This window comes from Strix aluco, chromosome 4 (genome assembly GCF_031877795.1).
Source record: "Strix aluco isolate bStrAlu1 chromosome 4, bStrAlu1.hap1, whole genome shotgun sequence".
NCBI lineage: Eukaryota > Metazoa > Chordata > Aves > Strigiformes > Strigidae > Strix > Strix aluco.
In genome coordinates, this window is record NC_133934.1 from 103,551,322 (window position 1) to 103,566,682 (window position 15,361).

A 15,361-nucleotide genomic window follows, 5' to 3' on the forward strand; every position below is an offset into this window, starting at 1 on the left:
ACTTCCAAGGCAAGCAAAGAGAAGCCACTAGTGAGTCATACACATTGCAGGACGTAGGCAGCTGCTGAGCACAGGCTTTCCAGATGGTGGGTTTGTATACAGGCCTTCACAGCCTACCAGCATCCTGATTTAGGGTCTTAAATCTATTCTGGGATCCATGCCCAAGTGCTAAGTTCCTCTATGCTGCTGGAGAACAAGTAGTTTTTCCTGAAGCTGGGATGTAATAGCTGCTGTACTTCTGTGGCCCTTCAGATTACACTTCCATGGGCCTTGCAGCACCAGCTCCAGCTGGGATTGGATTTATACTGCTCTTAATTCTTCTGCTGCTAGGTGGTTAGGATAGTCACCGACATGGGCAGAAACATCCTCCTGCACAGGTCTGCACTACTAGTTGCCTAGGAGCCCAAGTGATGGTGAGGTTATACCCCAGTGTTTCCAGCATTGGTCATGGCTGAAGACAACACACCAGACTGGAAAGACCTCTGGGTTGGTGACTGTGGTCGCCTTATTAAGTGTCAAACTCAGCCTGTTGCTCAACGAGCTGTTTTCTTCATGTAACCCAGTGTCTCTGACACAGCTTGAAATAGCCTGGCTAGCAAATAAATTGCAGTGCGGCAAGCAACATGAGCAGCACCCTCAGTGGCTCTGCGTGCGCCCAAGGCTGATCATCCCCAGCATAAATTATGGGTTTGCTCAACTCTGGGGATGAGGCCTCTGTTTTGCAGTATAAGTATAAGAAAACATGAGCTCAGATTGCCCCAAGCACAGCTTTGATTCTCACGTTGCGCAAGTACTCAGCAAGCGCGTGCAGCTACTGCAGCGTGCCTGCCAGAGAAATGTGCTGGGGCCAACAAAGAGGAGCGACCTTGGAAGCTGTCATGACGTTCTGGATGCTGAGGATGTTATTGCAAAATTGCCTGCTGGGGGCTTCCCTGCTCATGTAACTTCTGACACCACCTTCCTGCAGAGTTGTCTCCGGTGGCCCATAGAGGTTGCCAGCTCCTGCGTCAAGGCTTCTAGGAACAGACTTGTTTATCCCCTTCAAACTTCTAAATCTAATCAAACAAAACACAAGAGTTCAGTGAGCTGAGAAACCTACTTTGCAACAGGAGCTTGTGTGACCAGAGCGCCGGCTGTCAGAAGCCAGGACTGACCATGGCTGGCAGATCCAGGGTGGTAGTGTACTGGGAGAAAGAGGGAGAGCATTGGGATTGAAACAGCAAAGCAAACCCTGGAAGCTGTGTCTCCTTGTAGGTAGCTCAGGAGCCTGGGTAGGTGCCTGTCTTCAAGCACTGGCATTACTACGTGGCTGGAATGTGTCTCTGCAGGCATCCTGCCAAGAGCTGGAACTAGCTTGACGGCCCGCAGTTCAGGGAGGTGACTTTATTAGGGTGATAGAAAGGTTTGGGGGCGGGGGGATTCCCTGCTTTACATGTCATTTGAGTTTGGATGGCTGCAGACTCGTGGCAACAGAAAAGCAAGCTGTACCAAAATTAATTACAAACTACTCCATGCACAGGCCTGGCTGCTGAATTAGTGGCAAGTTTCTGTTCAGACCAGGACTCAGACCAGCCAGGAATGCTAACAGTCTGCCGGCACGTGTGCGTGGGCAAGTGGAAGGGGCCAATGGGGCAGTGCACAGCTCCATCCTTGGCAAGCGATTATCAGCAGCCTCCCTGGACATGCTCACTTTTCACGCTTGGAAATTTTGTCTGTGCTGAAGCTGAGGACTTTGGCTGGCTGACATCAAGCAACCCCAGCAAAACAGCAGCTGTGACCAGTCATCTGAGTGTTTGGAAATCCTGGAGTCTCGATTGCACAAGTGCAGCTGAAGTGCCCTGGCTGTACTGCGTAGACTGTCGCTCGTGTGCCAGAGATCCCACACGCGCAACCTGCTGAGCTTACCGCACGCACGCAGCTTCTCTCAGTACAGGCACCTTTATTTCAGGCCAGGAAACCCCAAACAGAAATAGGGCAACCCCTGCCTACCCAAGCAGCTTGCTGGGATTTCTCCCTAGCAATGCACTGAGGGTTTTTTGCAGCAAATCATGACCCAGCTTGCTTGCACTGAGTTGCATGCTTTTCCTTGCCACAGAGCCCAAGCCTCCCGGTCGGACCCAGCCCTTTTGGCCAGCTTGCAGAGGCAGGCCCTGCAGCGTGCCTGGCTGCAGAGGCAAGGGCTACAGCTCCTGGTTGCTTTGGCAGGGAGCCACGGCTGAAACGCTGGGCTGCCTGCCCCAGAAGATCTTAGCGTTTAGTTGGGCAGGAACAGGCTGAAGCAGTGGAGGGAGTGATAGCGTGGAGTTCAGCTCCAGGCTCTTTAGCCGAGTGTTGCCTAAGCCTTTCTCAAAGCATGTCTAGATAAAAAATGCTGGATTCTTCTAGCAAGATATCTATTCCTCTCCTGAGAGGCTGCACCCATGGGGAGTTGTGGTTATGCATTTTCCAGAAGAAGAGAGAGGTAAAATATTCCAGCTGTTTCCCTCTGCTCTGTCCTTCTATGCAGAGAGGGTTTCTGCTACCCGGTATTACAGGTGAGTGAGCAAGCCTCTCTCACTTACCCCGCTACAGGAAAGGGACAGTCTGCAGAGCCCCATGCTATCCAAGGTGCGCTTCTTTCTGTCTGCCTCGGATAAGGGGGATGAAAGGAGAGGCTGCAGAGGCCACAGAGAGCACTTTTCACAGCACAGCTCTGCCATGACCTCTGATCCTGATTCACCTCCTCCTCCTTGCCGTGCTAGCCAGCCTGAGGCTGGAGGTGCACCTCTGGCCCTGGCATTCCCCTTTGCTGGCATAGGGATCTCCTTGCTCTGTGTCCTGGGCACTGGACATGCTCAGTGGACTCCAGCAAGCAGGCAGGCTTGTAAAAGAGAGGCAATGCAATGCCTATCATTGCCACACTTACGCCTTTCCAAGGAACTGGTCTTTTATCTCCCAGCACCACATCCCACTGCCCTGATGCATCTGTACACACAGAAGGATCCTCTGTAAGCGGGAACTGGCTTGTTTGGAAAACACCCTGCAATTCATTCTGCCAGCCAGTCCTAGAAAACAGCTCTGTGTGGCTCTGCATTTGCTGAGATGTGTTAAACAAATCTCCAAGGAGTAGCCTGAAAGAGAGATGGGCTTTTTCAGTAGATACCGCTAAGTGCAGGGAAGGAGCACGCAGCAGGGACCCGAGATGGGAAGGAAACAGGAAGACCTGTCACTGCTTTATGCATTTTACTCTCAGAGCAGCAGTTGTCTTCTCTATTTCCCTTAAAATAAAGAAAAGGCAAAGATGATTCATGTCCCATTCCCCAGCTCAGCCTTGAAGCAGTGTTAGTGTGACTAAGGTCCCTGCTGCATCATTTCTTTCTCCATCTGATGCTGAGAAGGTGGTAGCAGCGCAGGCTGTGATTAAGTGGAATTTCTCAGTGTTGAAAGATGTTTGAGAATGGTCCCGGTGATTAATAAAATGACTTGAGGGGCCATAGGAAAATCTGATCCTATAAATTTTTTTCTGAAGAGCACAAACCTTTTGAAAGTCCCGTGTGTGAAAGCTTAGAGAATGGCATTTGCATAGAGTGCCTCTGCCAGCAGGGTTGAGCAAAGGTGAAACCCTCGGGCACTGCAGGGCCCCCACCCAGCAAGAAATCCTCCTGAATTTCCACGTAGCTCTGGTTACTGGAGTCCACAGCCTTTTACAGAATCACAGAATCACAGAATGGTCTAGGTTGGAAAAGACCTTGAAGATCATCTAGTCCAACCATCAACCCACCATTAACAGATCCCAACTACACCATTTCCCTCAGCGCTATGTCGACCCGACTCTTCAACACCTCCAGGGATGGGGACTCCACCACCTCCCTGGGCAGCCCATTCCAACACCTAACAACCCATTCTGTAAATAAATGCTTCCTAATATCTAGTCTAAACCTTCCCTGGTGCAACTTGAGGCCATTACCTCTTGTCCTATCACTTGTTACTTGGTTAAAGAGACTCATCCCCAGCTCTCTGTAACCTCCTTTCAGGTAGTTGTAGAGGGCGATGAGGTCTCCTCTGAGCCTCCTCTTCTCCAGACTAAACAACCCCAGTTCTCTCAGCCACTTCTCATACGACATGTGCTCCAGACCCTTCACCAGCTTCATTTTCCTTCTTTGGACACGCTCGAGTAACTCAATGTCCTTTTTGTAGTGAGGGGCCCAAAACTGAACACAGTAATCGAGGTGCGGCCTCACCAGTGCCGAGTACAGGGGTAAGATCACTTCCCTGTCCCTGCTGGCCACGCTATTGCTGATACAAGCCAGGATACCACTGGCCTTCTTGGCCACCTGGGCACACTGCTGGCTCATGTTCAGCCGGCTGTCAATCAACACCCCCAGGTCCCTCTCTGACTGGCAGGTCTCCAGCCACTCCTCCCCAAGCCTGTAGCGCTGCTGGGGGTTATTTTGGCCAAAGTGCAGCACCTGGCCTTTGGCCTTATTGAAACTCCTACAGGCCTTAGCCCATCGCTCCAGCCTGTCCAGGTCTCTCTGCAGAGCCTCGCTACCCTCGAGCCGATCAACACTCCCACCCAACTTGGTGTCATCTGCAAACTTACTGAGGATGCACTCGATCCCCTCGTCTAGATCGTCAATAAAGATGTTAAACTGAAGTGGCCCCAAAATCAAGCCCTGGGGGACACCACTCATGACTGGCCGCCAACTGGATTTAATTCCGTTCACCACAACTCTTTGGGCCCGACCATCCAGCCAGTTTTTTACCCAGCAAAGCGTGTGCCCATCCAAGCCACGAGCATCCAGTTTCACCAGGAGAATGCTGTGGGAAACAGTGTCAAAGGCCTTACTGAAGTCAAGGTAGACAACATCCACAGCCTTTCCCCCATCCAATAAGCGGGTCGCCCTGTCATAGAAGGAGATCAGGTTTGTCAAGCAGGACCTGCCTTTCATAAACCCATGCTGACTGGGCCTGATCCCCTGGCTGTCCCGTACGTGTTGTAAGATGGTACTCAGGATGAGCTGCTCCATCAGCTTCCCGGGCACCGAAGTCAAGCTGACAGGCCTGTAATTTCCCAGATCATCCTTCCAACCCTTCTTATATATGGGTGTCACATTTCCAATCTGTCGGGACCTCCCCGGTCAGCCAGGACTGCTGGTAAATGATGGAAAGCAGCTTGGTGAGCACCCCAGCTTTTACCTTACCTTACTGCACACTGCTGACTGAAATCTGCTAATTTAGTAGAGCCTAAAGCACCCGAGGGAGGCCTGGTGCACGGGTGACAGCCCAAATCTTGGCTGTCCCAGCAGACATCAAAGTGGGTACGTTTGCAGCTGGAAGCACCAACTGCTTTAACACTGTAGGTGCTGGTTTTACCAGTTCATATTCCTTGTGGTTGCACAGAGGAGGGGACTGGTAGCACATACTCTCCAGGGAGCTCCTCAAACACCTATTTAAAATCAGTCCCTGCCCTGGGGAGCTTACAGCCCAAAGCCCGGTCGGAGATGCTCTGGGCCACAAGCCCGGTGCGGGCTGTGACTCCATGTCCTACAGCAGCATTTTGCGTCTGCTGGTTTGCAGTGCCCTAAGGTGCGCGTGTAGCCTGCCCAGGTGAGGAGCAGCAGAGCTGCACAGGATGGCAGTGGCTTTGACCGTGACACACACAGTGAGCACCAGAGATGGAGCCAGTCCCAGCCTTTGTCAGCCTGTGCCACTGCTGTTACCAGAAGGTGCTTTTAAGGAGAGGTGATGTTTTACTTTCTCACTGTCCTAGGTGCTTTTAAGGAACAGGCTGAGCTGCAGCATAAGACACCAACATTCTGTACCTCAGTTTTCCCCACTGGGGACTTGCAGCATTTGTACTACAAATATTTTGAGAGGCTAATACCACATTCAGTCAGAGTCACTGCTGTTATCACAATTCCTAATTTAAATTGCTGGCTGTTTGCTAGCAAAAACATCTCCTTCCCTCTCCCTCATTCCTTTGGTATTGATCAGCCTGTTCTGTTCTGGCTTCTCGCAGGGAGGTTTTCTCCTGGGACATCTGCAGCCCCAGTTGGCAGATGTTGGAAGCACACAGCTCTCACGAAGGACCCTCCTGGGGACTCTTGAAACCGTGCCAGCAGCGTAGCTGACATTGCACATGAGATCTGTGAGGTGCTGTGCAGGGACAGGGCCCAACAGGTTCCCAGTCCACAAAAGGGAGATGCTCTGCGTTTATGCAGGAGCAAGTTCATTAGGTGTATGACTACAGCTGTGCAAGAAATAATTTAGCTGCCAGCAGTGAGAGGGAGAGAGACACTGATGTAGCTGCCACAATACATGAGAAGAATCATCCTATCTGCAGTTTGTTGCAGATCATGCCACATGCATACAGTTCAAATCATTTCCTCTTTCTTCTACATTTCTTGTAATGCCAAAGGCAGCTGTGCGTGTCGAGCTCTCACTTTTAAGAGCAGATCTTCAGTACATAGTTCAATCATGTCTGAGTAGGAGCCAAAAAAACCCCCAACTGATGTTGATGGGATAAAGGGACTTACTTCCCATCCGGGAGAGAAGTCAGTCATTGCAGCAAGATCCATGTCAATCATAAGTCACAATCACGCAGCTCCCTTATCCCTGTGCTCAGGGACCAAAGAACTGAGCAGGTTCCCTGCCGAGGCCTTAATGTCTTGCAGATATTTGCATTTACCATCACTGCTGCTTTTTCTCACCACTGCTTCATAAAAAAAGATAAAATGAAATCCCATGCAAAGCAGCTCAGTCACTCTGCGCCAGCTTGCACTTTCCTTTCTGACGAGCTCCTGGAGGCTCAGTTCAGAGGTGGTGGGCTCCTGTTGCTTCAGTGGAGGTTGAAAGCACATGGCACCTCTCTGCTTTAACCCTTTAAAGGGTGACATTTGCAGTACTTGCTCTCCATTTTGAAGCTTGCTTTCTTCTGATTGTCATGACTGTTTACATCCACTGCTGGTGAGTTATGCCCTGAACTCTGGATTTCCACACACTGAGGTTAAGCAGGACCGGGCTCTGTATGCTTCACTGATCTCACACATCTTGTCTTTGACTTCCTCCTGTGGTTTGCTGAAGCAGGTCCCTGACAGCTAGAAGGATAGGGCTTGAGGTGCCAGGCGCTGGAGTGCGGCGGGGACAGGGACACCTCCTGCTCCAACCACGGGCTCTGATGTCAGGAGCACTTGTGCCCGATGGCCAGCCTCAGATGGGGACCGAGCTGCCACCAAGAGCAAACAGCATCCACTTTGCATGTGTCACAGCATTGCTCTTTGGGCTAAGTGATGATGAAACTTGATAAAAAATTCTGCCCTATCATTAGGGTACACTTGCCTTTTAGTTCACCCTTAAAAGCCCCCTTTGCGATGGGGCCTGGCAGTGCTGTATCATTCACCTCTGCGCTGGGCCAGCCTGGGGCAAAAGCTCTTGGTCTCCTTGCAGTGCCAGCGGGTAGACGTGGGGGAAGGGACACCGAGGGACAGGATCACTTGTGCTGTGTCAGCACCCTGCACAGCAGCAGGATTTGCACCAATGCAGCATTCGCCTGAGCACCCCAGCTCAGGCGGGAGGCTTGCCACTGCCTGAAGGGAGGCAACTCCCAAGTGATTTCTTTGCTATCCTCAGAGACAGGACTCAGATGCTCTGAGGATTGGAGATGAAGATGATATTTCATGTGCCATTAAGCAAAATGATTGATAGGGCTACATGGAGCTGTCTTTATCCTGTGCTTACAAGAAATACGCAGTTTCTATCGACACCATTCAAGGGCCCAGCTGTAAACTCAGTGAAGCGGAAAGGCTGCAGAGATAACATTTTCCTTATGGTGATGTTGAGAAGCCATGTGAGGTGGCATTTAATGACGAATGTGCTTACAATGCAAGGGACTTGCCTCCAGGAAGAGGACACACCGAGCTGCGTTTGTGTTATTGCTGAATGAAAGCATCTGCGTGGGAAATACCTAACACTCCCTGGGTCATATGCGTTGGCTTCACACCTTGGGCTGAATCAGTCTCCAGACACGGTCTAACTCATGGGCAGAATGTCCAACAGCACAACACTGGTTGGTGTCAGAATCAGCATCAGTTTACCTACCAGAAGCTGTACACTTGCCACAGATGGATTTGCAGCCCCAAAACTTTCAGCACAAGAGTGCCCTCAGAATCAATTTTGAAAATATCACCTCCCATGAACTGAGTTTTCTTCTTGGTATATTTAGAGCAGCCAAAAGATGGAGTCAATGGGTAGAGGGAATAGGAGGTACACGTGTGAGGGGGGTGAGTGCTGTGACAGTGAGAGGCAGCCAAGCAGACCTGATAGAAGGCTGCTAGCTGTAAGGCTAACTGAAGACTTGTCCCTGTGCAAGCACGAGGAGTTTAATAGCTATTATATTGATGGCAATTGGATGCAAATTTGGGGGTTGGCTTTTCAGAGACAACACAGTAAGCCCCAGATCGGAGGTATACCCAGTTCACATGACTAAGGAAAAGAGTGGGAGAGGAAATTCTGCTATGTTGCAACTGCAAAAGCTTAGGAGAAAAATTTTTCAGGTGAGTGAGAAAGCAAACACCTGAAGTTTCCAATGAGTAAGAAAAAATGAAATAAATTCTTGTTTCCTGAGTCTACAGAAGTAATCTGTTTCAGTTAGAAAGTTCTCAATACGATTTTAATCATACCAATTTTTTTAAACGATACATTGTTTCTAGCTGAAACAAAGCAGAGCAATACATTTCCTTTGAAAACCAGAACATTTTGAATTATTCCACTTGTTCTTAAACTCAAATCAGAAAATTTAGAGATATTAGCACTCATTCCCAGAATGCTAGGCTCACACCTTCTGCATGCACTTCTGCACAGTCTTTTGTGAGAAATGTCTGTGGTCATTCTTGTGGCACGGAGCTGCAATGTGCTCTACTGAGACGCTCTTCTCTAATTTTGTGCAGCGCATGGATGCAGCTCATTTCTCTTGTCTTCTGCCTCTCAGCACAGCTGTTTTAAGGAAGAGGCTTCCCAGAGCACCATGCCTGGGAAGGTTTGGTCATGCCACCGTGCGCCTGAAACTGTTCATGGAAGGAACGCCAACTTCCAAGTAACCTGCGCCGTTTCCTTTTCCCACTTTGCCCGGACTTCTCTGAAAAAGGAAACGAAGAGTTATCATTTCCTTACTCTGCAAGTCCCTCAGATAGAGAGTGGCTCACAGAGGGAAGTGGGTGATCAGATCACCTTAGGAGTCAGCTGCATGGGGAAGGGAAACTGGATTTGCATGCCATCACCCAGGGGCAGAAGGCAATCCCAGCCAAAAGTCCCAGCCTTTCCTGGACCTGCTCACCTCCCTTCCCCTGGGACAGAGCCAGAGGGGAGGATATCGTGGGGAAAGCCTAAGCATTTTTGTGTGAAAAGTCCTACCTGGGCTGTGAAGGGGATGAGACCACCTCGGCAGTGGACCTGGGGGACCTGCTGGACCTGTGTCTGCTGCCGGTGGTGTCTCACCTAGTCACCCCAGTGGCACTGCTGACAATTTCCCCTCTGCCTTCTTGCCATTTCACAGTTGCTGAACATGCCTTCGTGCTGTTTGATTGCCTGTTTAAACCCAGCTGACCGCAGGCAAAGCCTGCCAGCCTCCCACACTGCTGCCTAGTTATTTCAGTTTCCACATGTTTGAGCTCTGTCTTGTGACAGTGATTGTCAAGGCAGGAGACATGGCAATTTGTGAGCTTTCCCTCGCTGCCGTGGGGTAGTCCAGCATCTCAGCACCACGCGTTTCTGCTGGCTGCTGCTGGGGGTCAGGGTTGCAAGGATGGGAGCATGGAGAGGTCTGGGGCAGATGGATGGACAGATGATGTTGGATGTTTTAGTACATCTCAGGAAATTTCATGGGATGTTTGAGAGGAGGTGGAGGTCAGGTGTGCTTAGGGGTGAGTGGGTGGTGTGAATCCCCCTCCTCCAGAGGGTTTTCCCCAAGCCACCCTCCGCACAGCCCAGGATAAGGAGCCTCCATGCAGCTTGGGGGAGGGCTTGTTTGTTTTCTTTGCTGGGACAGAACGTCTCAGAGAAGCTGCTGCTAGAAGTCAGATCTAAGTTTTTAGATGAAAACCAGAAGCATCAGCCTTGACACATGCCAGAATGGAAACCCATCCTATTAGAAAAAAACAAAAGAAGAGGGTGGTTTCATTCTGCGTGCTGCACAGGCCAGGCAGCCATCCTTACCGACTCTCAGTCCTTCTCGGCTCAGCATGCACACAGAGCTTTGACTGAGACATGGCATGTCCTTTTCCCAGACAGAGCGGCAAAATACCATGTGCGTCCTTCCACTCTGCATGAGTGAACACCATGGGCTCTCCTTTAACACCGGCCAGTGCTCCTTCCCGGGGGGTTGTGTCTCGCTCAACGCCTGGGCACTCCCTGGAGCAAACAAGGAGAGTTGCTGAAGCGGAGCAGCAGCGCTCACAGAGATCTTCTGTAGAGCCTTGGGAAACTCCCTCCTCCGAGCTACTGAAATCCAGGGGTAATAATTAACTGAGCTAAGTGTTGCACTGTAATTGCAGCTGTGCGCCCTTCATGGAGTGCAAGTGTGTTAAAAATATTTGTGTTTTAAGGCTCTTTCTTGCAGCACTTTGCACATATTTGCTCTTTTTTTCTTTCAGCTGGAGGGATGAAGAGTTTCCCTTGAAAGATGTGCAGGAAAATGAATCTGAATTAGCTAAAACTGGGAATGAGAAAAGGATTTAAATTTAAGGGGTGCAGGCTTGTTCCTTTGGAGGAGGGAAGCCCCCAGGGCTGGCGGTGGGCAGGCAGGAAGCTGTACCCCCGCTGCTGGAGAGGCAATGGAGCCTGGTGCCATGGCTCATGGCTGCTGTGAAGAGGTAAAACTGCAGAAAAGAGTGAGTGGGGAAAACCCCAGCTCTCTTCTGACAGGGACTGGAAAGTCCTGTTTGGAAAACTGGACAAGGAGATGGTCCTGGGAAAATCTGAGCATTGGAGCAAGGGGAGGGAGGGCAGTCAAACCTCCTAGGTGTTGGGGGGAGTTTCTGTTTCAACCCCTCTGGACTTGTCTTCTTACATTATGGCCTGATAAATGTGTCAGTGGTTAAAGGGAGCCTTTTGGCCCTGATTTTAACCCTTCAGAGAGCTGTCTGATGGGGAGGTGAGAGGTGCCAGAACTGTGACATGTGCTTGCTGGTGCTGTCCTGGCTGGTGTGAGGGGACAGGACTTTCCTGCTCCCTCATCCCCCAGGGTCCTGTGTAGCTCTCGCTCTCCAGCAAAATGCTGCTGCTGGAAGCATGGCAATGCTGGAAAATCCCATTCTCCACCCCCCTGAAGTGGGAGTGGGCTTTTGTCCAGGGCTTTTGTCCCTGCCATCCCTGCACTCCATTCTGCAATTCTTTCTTTTAGGAACAACCAGATGCTTAATTATTTCCACATTTCAGTTTCTGCAGAAAAATTATCTGTGCTGGGCCCCTCCCTGGCCCAGAGTTCACCACCATTGAAGATTTTCCATTAAAATAGGTCACAAATTATACTTGTCCTCCTCCATGGTGTCTTTCCTCAGGTTTTGTTGCTGGTTCCACCTTTTCCTTTCCTCACTCAACCATCATGCTCATACAAATCTGAACTGAAGCTGTGTAGCAAAACCAGCAGCAGTGGGGCTGACACTTTTGAGGATAGATTAAGGGACCTGGTGGCCTCACTGCCTTCTGGTGCATCAAGTCCTGCTGGGGCAGGCAGGTTAGATGTGTCCACAAGCTGGATGCAGGGTACATGCTTGGTAAACACTGTCCATTGGCCCCTGTGTGGCCCTATAGTCCTTCTTGGTGTGTAAAATGCTAAGCAGTCAATAGGGAGCCCCTTCATACATTAAAAGACTGAAGAATGATGAGGACAGCAAGAATTAAGGCCTCCAAGTTAGGACTGTGGCCCCTCATGATGTCCAATCCCATTAGCAGGCAGGTGGGCAGGCAGCTCCTGGGGCTGCTCATGTCACCTTTCCCTGCTGATGGAGCTGAGACACCCACACCTATGCATCAAACAGCCCACACAGCCCAAGCTGCGTGAGAGGAGCACGCTGCACCATCACCCGAGAGCAGCAGAGCGTGGTGAAAGGTTTTTGCTCATGACTGTAAAGGTCAGGCTGGCACTGGAGCCAGTGGGAGGGCGCAGCCTCCCTGTGCATGTCCCTAGGTGCAGGGTTGCCTTTTGCCCTTGCTTTTAACACTTCCCAAAGCTGCAGTGAATGGAAGAGAAGGGTTCCAAATTTACTGGGTAAAAATCAGGCCGTGGGGGTCTGCTCTGTGCCATTGCCGCCCTGGCAGCCTGCATTTTATCTGTCACCACCATAAGGTTCTTGAGAAATCCAGGGCTGATGCTGAGTGAGCTGAAAGGCAGGAGAGCAGGGACTGAAGGTGGCCCCTGGGTGGTGGGTGGGGCAAGGGGGATCTGCAGGGTGCTGGAGTGTGAGGAGGAAGAGGCGGGTGTGGAAGGAAATGGGGAGTTCAACTCTTTGTGTGCAATATAAGGAAGTATGGGGAATATCCCTGTGGGATTATCAACGACATTTACAAGAATGAGCAGCAGGGATCGGCTGGAAACAAAAATGCAGCCTCATGCTGTGCAATAGCATGATGGATGATTAAGTTCATGGTGAGCTGGTGTTGCAGGAGAAGGGAGAGGGAAAACCTGCAGAAAGGTGCTCACCCTGGAAGGGTGAAAACAGCAGGCAGAGGTGGACATGGGTGCTGAGAGCAGTAAGAGCAGAGGACAGAGACATGGCAGGAGCTGAGGAGAGGAAGAAGGCTAATGGAGAGAGGGTCAGAGTCAGGAAACTGAAACTGAACTTCACAGGACCTTGATCTGCAGCAGCATGGCTGCCCTTGAAGCTTGCTGAGCCAGCCAGGGCAGGTGGCGAAGGTGCTGGGAGAGAATTTTGAACCCTAGGCCAGCACAGGGAAGCACTGGCAGGAGGACAAGCAACAGCAAGCTAGCGTGCTCTGCTAATAGCAGCTGTGGTGACTGAATAAGGAAAAAGTGATGCTGGCAAAACAGTTGTGTAGGGAGTTCTTGCTCCAAGTCCTACAAATGGAAGCATGTAACATATCTGCCAGAGTGCCAGGAAGGTAGCATGAAGGCAGGTTATCACTAAAACCACTCTCAGAAGATCTTTCTAAAGGCATAGGCGTGAAGAAGCCAGAGACAGGTTGAACATGCAGCAGTTAAGGGCACGTGTTTGAAACTGGGGTGCGGGGGGTGACCTACTGTGGACAATCTTGTTATATCGTCAAGTGAACAGGCAAAGTTCTGCACTGAATAGCCCCATGTTAGCAATGCACAAATACACAACATGCCCCAACCTATTTTGCTAGCAAACACATATTCTCACATTAATCTCCGTCCTACTTGCTTTACCTGTGGTTCCTCTGCATACGATACTTGGTTACTTTCACATGGCTGGCAGAGGCAAACAGTAGCATAACCAGCCTGCGGTACCTGGGCAATGATTTGTTTAGCTGCAAAACTTCCTTGTACAGTAAAGCATTTGCTTAATTTATTAAGTCATTATAGAATTCTTGCAAGATTATAGCAGCACCTTCCCAAGGTACTGTTTGAATGTTACAATGGACAGCAGAGAATGTACCACTGCCTCTGAAACTACTTGACCAATCTGGTATTGCTGATAACTGCACTTTCCTCCCTCCCTCTGGCCTTCGAATAAAAAGTATTTGCATTCAGATGGTATCTATTTAAATATTTGCATACCAGGTCCAGCCGTGTACCGGAGCACTTCCAGAACACTGATATCTATAGCTGGTGAATGACTCTGCAGGGCCTTGACAGCATTTCCAACTCCTATTTTGCAAGGAGGAACCTGAGCGTGGCTAATGAGAGGAACACTGCCTTTTCTATTTTCAGCCGTGGCGACATCGTGTTTAGTCAAGAAAGGCTGAAAGTCACTTGGGATTCTTTGCTGGCAAAAAACGTGTAACAGCAGGTGGACAAACCCCCCCAGTCCCCATCCCCAGCTCAGATTTAGCAGTTGTTCAAGAGTGCAGGGTGAGTCCCCAAGAAGAAGAAGGGTTTGGCAGATTCTCACCCAGCCCCATACCTGGAAAACTTTGCAGGTTTGCAATGCAGGCACGGCCCTCTCTGCCAGAAGGAAGTTTCAGTGCATACACCTGAGCTGTGCTCATGCAATGAGAGTGGAAGGGATATAAAAATGACTCAGGATGACAATTTTATAATAATCCTTTCCACAACGGCCTTTGGCTCCCATGCAAATTAGGAAGCACCCAGCCAGCTGTGGTGCTCTTCCTCATACCAGAGAGCCCTCCTTAGAGCAGGTCATGTATCAGGAACCCCTGGGGAAGAGCAGGGCTGAAAAGGGAATGGGTGTCCCTGTGCAATCTGGAACCATGGCCTTCTGCGGTGCCCTGGGCCAGGCTGGGCACCAGCAAGCACAGAAGTCCCCTGGCCAACACTCTTGGCAGAGCTTGGTCCTGCATCAGAAGCTCTGCTGCACTCCGTCCCCATCCACGGGGTTATGGCACAGCTGGAACAGGACATGGTCACCCTTCACGCAACCCATCCTTTATGTGGTCACACAATGGGCTAAAATTAGTCCTGCACTGCGACACACTGCCAACAGATAATCAGGTGCAGGTGAGAATTTGAGCAGAGTGATTCTGCCTGAATGCTGGAGAGAAACACACAGGAGTAACTGAAGCAAGTTAAAGCCACATCCTCCACCACTGTGAATTAGACAATGAGAGCTGTAGCTCCTGCAGAGGGGAGCAGGGGAGGCCCCACGCCTGAATTTCAGGGGTAGAAGGCAGCAGCCTGTGTTCCCGGGCATGTGCTCCTTCTTCCCGCGGAAATCCCCTTTGGAAAATCCGAAGGTGTCCAAGTTCAAACCGGATCTGGGCTGAGTGATAAATGAGAGGGTGAGCAGGCGCGGGGCTGCTCTGCAAACCTCCAGCCTCCCCTGGCAAGTCCCGGCAAGAGCTGCTGGGTATCAGAGCTGGAACAAAAGGTGCCATGAGGGCGGATGGGTGGGTGCTGCCAGACGATCTCAAAACCCCCTCTCTAGCAGCCGGGCAGCCTGGTGCTTGGGTGACAGGGGGGGAATCCCAGCCCCCCTGGCCTGCCTGCCGCAACGGGCGCAGGAAATTACACCTACGTCTGCTTCCAAAATTAGCTGCAGCAGAAGGGCTGAGAGCTGTGAGCTGCTTAGATGTCCTACTGCTGCCGAGGTGAACCACCTAAAACCCCCGAGCCTGTGACCCCATTCGTCTAGTAGGTGTTAAATGTTTCTTAAAAAGCAAACCAGGTGGATTCCCACTTATCTCCAGACGACGAGGTGGGCAATGAACCATTTCACAGACCAGG

General features: G+C 50.7%; 1 long non-coding RNA gene across 1 annotated transcript; it reads right to left on the reverse strand.

Moving 5' to 3' along the window:
• Positions 1-8,622: 8,622 nt before the first annotated feature.
• LOC141922410 (uncharacterized) lies at positions 8,623-10,397 on the reverse strand. Its single transcript, XR_012622980.1, has 2 exons — positions 10,192-10,397; positions 8,623-9,115 (listed from the first exon to the last, which is right to left on the reverse strand). It is a non-coding gene; the product is annotated as an uncharacterized LOC141922410 (long non-coding RNA).
• Positions 10,398-15,361: the final 4,964 nt, after the last annotated feature.